The following is an 8,146-nucleotide window of genomic DNA, read 5'->3' as shown; positions in this document are numbered from 1 at the left end:
CAACAACTAGCTTACACAAAGCTGAATAAGTTTACACAAAGCTTGTCTTTTTCTGCACTACACAGTCGGTCATGGTCACCATCATGTCACCTACCTCAGCTGTTAAAAATTGTGTTTTAACATTATTACATTCCCTGTTAAAAACACACTCATTAAGAGGCAGCTCTTTACATAACTACCTGGGCTGGATATACACAAAGAGCTAGCCAGGTTGGTCAAGAAAGACCTCCTAATTATTCTCCAGAGTCTTGGTTTTTATTTTTGTTTAAACCAGCCACCCTCCACAAAGTCTCTCGCTGTTAAAATACTGTGTGTGTGTGTGCGGGGGCAGGGGGGGAGAGCTTTCAAAACCTGGAATATAACTGATGAAGAGATGTCTGCCAGCCTTTGTGGAGAGCTTGAAACAATAGCTCTGAGCCACGAACTGCCCCCATTGATTGCAAGGGGATTAACTCACATATCAGTGGTAATTTTTGTTGTGATGGATTTTGGCGCTGCCCGTAATAATCTGTGAATACTATATCTTGACCAATGGTGTTTCCCGTATGCATACATTGAGTAAGTTCACTAGCATGCTTGTAAGAAAATACACCCAGGAAGATGGGGATGGATATTCGCTTTGGAGCAAACACTTTAAGAACAATGCAGAGGCATCTGCTTTGAAGTGCAGCTCCAACACCCTACTGATCTGGTATAACCAGGCTCCAGAAACACAGGTGAGAATGAATATCTTGGAGTGGAATAAAAAGACACAATCCTCAAGTACTGACAGAGAGAAACTGTTGGGATAAAAACTGACATCCAGATCCCAAGGATCTGGAATAAAATTGGCCTGCCGAAGCCTTTATGTATGATAGACTTACATATAGACTGTTGTTGTTGTTTTAAAACCCTCTTACCTTATATTTTGCCGTGTTCCTATTGCCAAGATTAAACTATATTTTCTTTTAAGAATGCAGTTCTGGGTCACTGAATTCACCCCTGGTCACAGCTCCCGAAGGAAAGAACCACGGGTTCCGAGTCCCCTTGAACCTGCTGGGTAAGTATGGTGGGTACACAGAGTACTGTAGCACTGCACTTGGTCTGAGAGTGGGAGATTCACAGTGCTCTGCCCCAGGGAGGTGATAAGACAAGACCTCAGACCTGTGGGGATGCCCTCAGGGAGGCCAGAGAAGGGGTCAGAGGTGCAGTTAGCCCTTTAACTATGACAGTTGTTGACTATCACTGTTCATCACTGCATGTTAGAAAGGACAAGTAGTATCTTATGAAAATCTGCCTCAGGATTTTAAAAAGTAAGGGGTAAAGGATTGCAAGTCCAATGGGAAGGATCAGTCATGGGAGTGCGAAAAATGCACACGTGAAGATGTGTGGGCCTTTAACAATCCATCGCAGAGTTCTATTTTCCTGAAGTGCAGGCTCAGCATTCAAATGGTTGGGAAACAATGATTTAAAGTAAGATCAGTTAGTACAAGAAACAACTGCTTGTCAAAGCTCTTAAAGACTTAAGCTTCATAATGTCTTCCATCTTTTGTTAGTTTTCAAGTTCTATATCCCCGCCTCTTCCTCCTGTGGCTGAAAATAGACAAAAGTATATGAATTATTTCTACACCTACAGATATCTGCAAACTGTGTAGTATACTTATGGTTCTGGATTGAGGGAGCCATAAGAAATTGGAATGTTTCATTTCAGCGTGGTCTGATTACATATTGCAAGAAGTTGCAATACCCATTTTTTCATTGTGTTATTATCAATTGCCTGATTTCAGTTCTACCAAAAGCTTCTTTTGTGCTGAAACAGCCACTCAACACCTTTTAGACAGGAACTAAACTTTCAAGAGACTCATCTTATTTGCTACTGTTGTTTTGGGGTTGAGTTTCCTAATGATGATACTAGAAAAATGATTGTACCATGTTCAGAGAGTCTGACATAGATGCAATATTACTTAGCTAGGCTGATTATGTCATCAGTCTACTTTGGAGTCCTTAGAGGTTGGTAAAAGTGTACCTCTCGAGATAATTGCTTTCCTATATTGCCTTGTTTTTCTCTTAGACACAGAAGAATAACAGTAGCAGACTAAAAGTGAAAAGACTGAAGTATGAAGAAGTAGGCCAGTGCCATTCTATCTTGCTTAACTCTCTTTGCTGAAGGAGCAGTGAGCAGCTTCCAGATAGTTGTAGCTGTGAACCCATAGTAGAGGAAATTAGTGGAAACTGAGATGAAGAAGTAGTTAATGTTTGTGACCTGCTCTGCCAAATTTCAGTGTCCTGGAAAATCTATGCAAACGCAAGCAACAGGTTGAACAGACCAAGGCTGCCTTGGCTCATGCAATGAACTGCCAACACACCATGTTTTTTTTTTCTTTTCTCTTGAAATACATTAAGCCATAATACTGAGTGGCTCATTCTGAAGTATGAAAGCCGTACGGCTCATAGAGTTGTGAAAGCCTTATGGTTTCCAAACATGTGCACCACTATGGCACTTTTTAAAATCCCAACCAAAAATAGATTAGAGGGCAAAGATTTAGTAGGATAATCTGTATTGTATGTAACAAGAAAAGACTTTGCCTTCCAGCTTGAATCCCTCACAAGAGACTGTACAGGAAAGGCAAAGAATACCCACTGGATGTGCAGTTACCAGGGGTGGCTTTAGCTTTTTTGCCACCCCGAGCACGGCAGGCAGGCAGCCTTCAGTGGCTTGCCTGCGGGAGGTCCCTGGTCCCATGGATTCAGCGGCTTGCCTGTGGGAGGTCCGCCAGTCCTGCAGCTTCAGTGTACCTGCCGCCAAATTGCCGCCAAATCCACGGGACTGGCAGACCTCCCGCAGGCATGCCGCCGAAGGCTGCCTGACTGCTGCCCTTGCTGCCCCAGGCATATTCTTGGAGCACTGGTGCCTGGAGCCGCCCCTGGCAGTTACTCTTATTTGCACAACCTGATAGCTTCTGAAGGAAGCATCCTAACTTAGCTGAACAGAACCAAATCTCTAAAGATTTTGAGGCTTGCTCATCTCTACCCATAACTTATTTTTTTCCCTTGGAAAAATGTTCATATTCATTCTGTTTCTTTTATTTTGCCCAGTAAGGAATCAGCCATGTGAGGTGTCAAGAGCCAGTGGAAATCACTGGAAGATGGAGCACACTGAGCACTCAGCAGGATGGTGCCCTAAATGAGTATAGTATGAGACCAATCCCGGAACAGCTTTTCAGAGAGCTAACATGTCTTGATGTGTGATCTTACTTTCATTAACCTTGACCCTCTCATTGTCTGGCACTCATTTGTTGTGTTCTGTTTCAAATTAGAACACAAGATCTTCAAGACTGGAATGATTGTCTACCAGATTAGAGCAAAAGGGGCCATTATCCTGGTTGGGACCTTTGGATGCTACTGCAGGACAAATAATGCATGTTGAAATAAGTCTTCTCCTTGATTGTGGTTAAGATTTACTTAAAAAGACAGGAAACCAGTGACACTAGTGGAATTAGAAAGACCCTTTCATTGTTTTTCCCCAGTAAAGCATAATATGTCATACACAACTTCTGACACTTTCCATGTAGTCTTTTTTTCTGTTATGAGCCATTTTTACGAATTGTATTTTTTTAAATTGAGGATGTCACAGAGAGAAGAATGTATTGTTTTCACTACTTTTTTTCCTGCTGCTTTTCAAATGTCTCGCTAATTGAGCACAGCTGTGCAGTGGCGCAAAACTTACCGGGAAATGAACATTGTGATAATTTCACATTTCTAAAGCACCTCTTAAGAGTCTCGTGTGAAAATACCAGCCTCGATACCTTTAGAGATTAACAGCATAGGACGACATTCATCATATTGAGCTGTCTCCTGCAGGCATTTAGAAAAATCTACTTTCAAAAAGAGTCAGAAAAGGTTCCTTTCACTGCAACAGCCCTGAAACATAAACAAAATGTGCTCCGAATGGAGACAAACCTTTGGTTTGGTTTGGTTAGGTTTTTTTCTCTAGACAATGAAGATTTCGTATATTTTATTTAAAATCAGTCACCTCTGTATGAGTTTTCCATTGGGACTGTGGCCAATGGAAACATATATAGACTCTTATGGAGTATTAAGTGTATCATACTGCATTGTGTTTGTGAACATCCTGTATGTGATTTCAGGCTTCATCTTAACACTTTTAGAGCTGATGCCTCTTGTACACATTTGGGCCTAATGTTTAGCTGCTGTAAATGGATCTGTGTAAATACACTCATTTACGCCAGTGAAGGATATAGTCCCTTACCCTTTCTTCTCTCACCCTTTTTGAGAAACTTTACTGTAGATTTCAAAATGCTCGTTGTTTTGAGTAAGCTTCAAAATTAGTATGAGCATATTCATTTCTCATTCATGAGATGATTGGCCCTTAATGGTAGAAAGCTCTGGAAGCTGGCTGATTTTGCGAGATTTCCACTGTTAGGGTCCAAAATATTCTGAGAACAGTTTGCTTGATTTGCGTACTGAGTCCCAAGCCTGAACTCTAACCCAGACTTGTCCTGGAGCCCAAACCTTGAATGGTAACCTTATCCAGATCTGAACAGTCTTCTCCCACCATTTCTCTTCTCCTTGTCTTAACTTTGCAGTTCAGTGGTGTTTTTCACAGAAGTTCTAATATTTTCCTGGAGCAATAACTCAGGATGTGGATGGAAGAAAGGGTTTTTCCTCACTTATTTTCTTATCATATGTCAAACATTTTCTTCTTCATTTCTGCAGCTGCCCCCTCCACTAGTATCCTCAATTACATTCTCATATCACTTTCAAGAAACTTTAGATGCAGTCAGTTTTCTGTAACTAGACAGTGCAGTCCATATATTTATGCAGATTTACATTATGTTGTGTCTTTCAGTAATCTAACTAAAGGTTCGGCAGTTTTATCGGTATGTACTTTAATCCATTTGGATTTCAGCTGTTCTAATGAAACCTGGTAATTCAGGAATTCTAGACTGGCTTTGAGAGAAATAGCTTTGAGAGAAAAAGCTTTGGCTTTGAGAGGTCACTCCAAGTGTTTTCTTTTGAAATCCAGCAACACAAACTCTATTCTGGATGTGTTGATAAGAGTAATCTTTTTAGAGAGCTTGTGTCCCTTCCACCCTATGTGTTGGAAGATCACCCCACTCCTTTCTACACCTTTAAATTAACTGCTATGTGTATTATTCCTAGGAAACAAGAAGAGTGTGATCAGTTACAGCTAACTTGACTTAGATTAAAGGAAATAATACAGCATTTTTGACACTTACATCATCTTAGGTCCAGATTTGTACAATTGTCATTGTTTGTTGTCTTGTGCTGAATGGCCCAAGTGAGGTGTTTTTCCTTGTTGTTTTACTGATGGAACTGTGGAACCATTATAAATAGGCTTGTTACATGAAAACTAACATTTAGTCAAACTCATTTGAATCGGTTATGGCTGTCAACATGTTTTTGGTTTTTTTTTAAAGAAACTAAAAGTCTGGCTTGACAAGTAAATTTCAAATTTTGATCGAGCCTGCAGGACACTCAGTCCACTCTTCGAGAGACACATGCAAAGGCAGTGGAGGGGTTAAAAGTTCAAAAGGAATGCTTGTCGTCATTTTTCCCATGTAGCATGCACTTTCATCTTACACTTCATAACACAACCAATTGTGACATACCTAGTCTGTCTGTGATAGTCCATTATAAATATGATTTTCTTTTACCCTTTCCTTTCCCCATAAACTGGATGTACTTTTTCCCACTGAAATCTGAACAGAAATGACATTTTAAGTCAAAACAAAATAAAAAATTTTGATTTAGAATTTTGCCACTCAAAAAAAAATCAACAAAATGTTGCCCAGGTTGACACTTGCACGAGGAAAATCTTTATTTTTCATGATGCCACATTTTATTATGGGAGAACTTCAATGCACTCTCCTGGCAAGTAACAAATCAAAGAAGTTACCATAATGTTCCTTTCGTTAATTCCACAATATACACTTTGTTTAAGAATTTCATAGTTTAGTATAATAATCACCATGTCCATATTTTATCCTATGTCCCACCAAAGTAAGTGAAATCACGTAGGTTTTCATTACTACCATCCTGAGGTTCAATTTCGATTGGGTTGGGACAGAGTCTTCCCAGTGTTAAGACCTTGTCAGTAGCATTTACTTCCTGAGCACTGTCTTTCAGTCTCCCTGTGACTGTTCCTAGAATTCAAGACTTTCCTCTCTTAATTAACAAATTGAATTAATTTGTCAATTTTAATTTCTTCTATTTACCTCTAACTTTGTGCACAAATACGATATCTTGAGACTGTCTTGATTGGAGCTGAGAGAGGATTGCTGGTGAGTTATGGACCCAGTTTAAGAGCATGAGAATGGCAGGTTTTCAGTACTTCCCAAGTCCAAATCCAAATGAATTATTTTTATGGACATTGCACTTTTCTGCAGTGGACACTTTGTAATTCAGCCAATCAATAATCTCCCTACCTGTGCGTGCATGCATGCATAGTGCCTCCTATTAGAAACTTACTGGGAGAGCTGGGTAGAAAATTGTTTTCCTATCCCAACAATTTTTTTTTGAGATACTGAAGAATTTTTCTGTCCCAAAATAGGACAGAGTCAATAGCTCAAATTTTCACTGACTGAAAAAACTGGGGAGAAAAAAAAAAAGAATGATATGGGAAAATCAAAACATTTCATTTTGATTTTAACCTTTTATTCTTTAACCTTTCCTTAGTCTAAATCTACTAAAAGTTAAAACCTAGAAGACATTTATTGGACTCACTAAACCATTTTTTCATTTAGAAAATGTCAAGTGGGGATATTTTGACAATTTCAAAATACTTTCCACTAACTTTTTGAGTCAGGATTTTTTTTTTTTTGGACCCATCCATGTAACACACAAAGAATAATTTATTCAGCATACATGGTATTTTCTTTATGCTCTCAGACTATCCATCACCCAACTTGTATTTTTTGTTCACTTTTTAGAAAATCTATTAAATACTCAATAGCCAAAATTCCAATGGTGTTGGTAGTTGTGGTTGGTCACATAAGTCACATGGTGCTGTTTCCATTCCCTAATGGAAGGAGCATAACTTATAGTCAGAGGCATGGCTTAAAGAAGCCACTGGGGTTTTGTGTCTCTCAAGGAGAAGTAGCAGATAAGCAGAATTAATAATTAGCTTGTGGGTTTCTTTTCTGTGCCCTGCAGTCTCTGTCTGGGTCATTGTCCTTGGACTGTAAGATTTATTGGATAGGTGCATTGTTTAACTTTCTCTCATCACAGCTGTCTAATTCACATTAGTTTTACATTGTCTTCAGTGGCCTTACTCCTGATTTATACCAGTGTAATTGATGTCAAAATAGCTTCATGTAACACTGCATAGGATGATCCTTTGTGGAAGAACATCATGGCAGCAGCTCCTCAGCCACCTTTCTCCTGGACACCAATTCAGAAACTGAGGCCAGTGAAAAGAGATGTTGCCAAAGTATTCTATGACAGAGGCTGGACACAAGAAATTGCATTCTGCAGAATAACATGAGAGTTGCTCTGTGTTATGAAGGGAATTGGGATGACACTGCCAACACTTGGATCGGGGGAACAAAAGGTCTCTTAAGGTCACCTTTGCCACCACTCCTCCTGGCATTAGTCAAGCACAGCTCAGCCAGTCCAGGGAACCTGGCTACAGAATGGTTAAGTGATCGGCCCAAGGTCATACAAGGAATTAGTATCAAAGCCAAGATTGGAACCTAAGAGTTCCTGGCTTTGAGTTCTGTGTTCAAAACTCTTAACCATCTAGCTTAGGGTTCAACCTACTACACTGTTTGTTAATGTATTTATTGGCACGTACAATGAATATTTATGGCAGTTAGTGTAATTTTTATGGCCTACGAGAACATAAACAAAATGGCATACACATCTAAGCATTAGTTCATGAAACAGCCTCAGGATGAGTTCTGGCTGAAACTGGGGAACATGCGGTAATGGAGGAAGTGACAGTGCAATGACATCTGTCATAAGAATGGATGAACTAATTTGGACAACGTAAAAATGGTCCCAAACCTTTGCCATAAAATCAAATGGGGACCTCATGCTTTGAGATTAAAAACAAACAAAAATTTAAAAAGCCCCTTCAAATAACTTAAAACATGTTCACTTGTCTCTGGAAATGAAAATTTGG

General features: G+C 39.6%; 1 long non-coding RNA gene across 1 annotated transcript; it reads right to left on the bottom strand.

Moving 5' to 3' along the window:
• Positions 1–323: 323 nt before the first annotated feature.
• LOC116825283 (uncharacterized) lies at positions 324–5,705 on the bottom strand. Its single transcript, XR_004373806.2, has 3 exons — positions 5,634–5,705; positions 5,241–5,337; positions 324–1,572 (listed from the first exon to the last, which is right to left on the bottom strand). It is a non-coding gene; the product is annotated as an uncharacterized LOC116825283 (long non-coding RNA).
• Between the last annotated feature and the right edge of the window lie 2,441 nt (positions 5,706–8,146).

This window comes from Chelonoidis abingdonii, chromosome 2, assembly GCF_003597395.2.
Source record: "Chelonoidis abingdonii isolate Lonesome George chromosome 2, CheloAbing_2.0, whole genome shotgun sequence".
In the NCBI taxonomy this organism is placed as follows: domain Eukaryota; kingdom Metazoa; phylum Chordata; order Testudines; family Testudinidae; genus Chelonoidis; species Chelonoidis abingdonii.
This window is presented reverse-complemented; position numbering and strand designations above follow the sequence as displayed.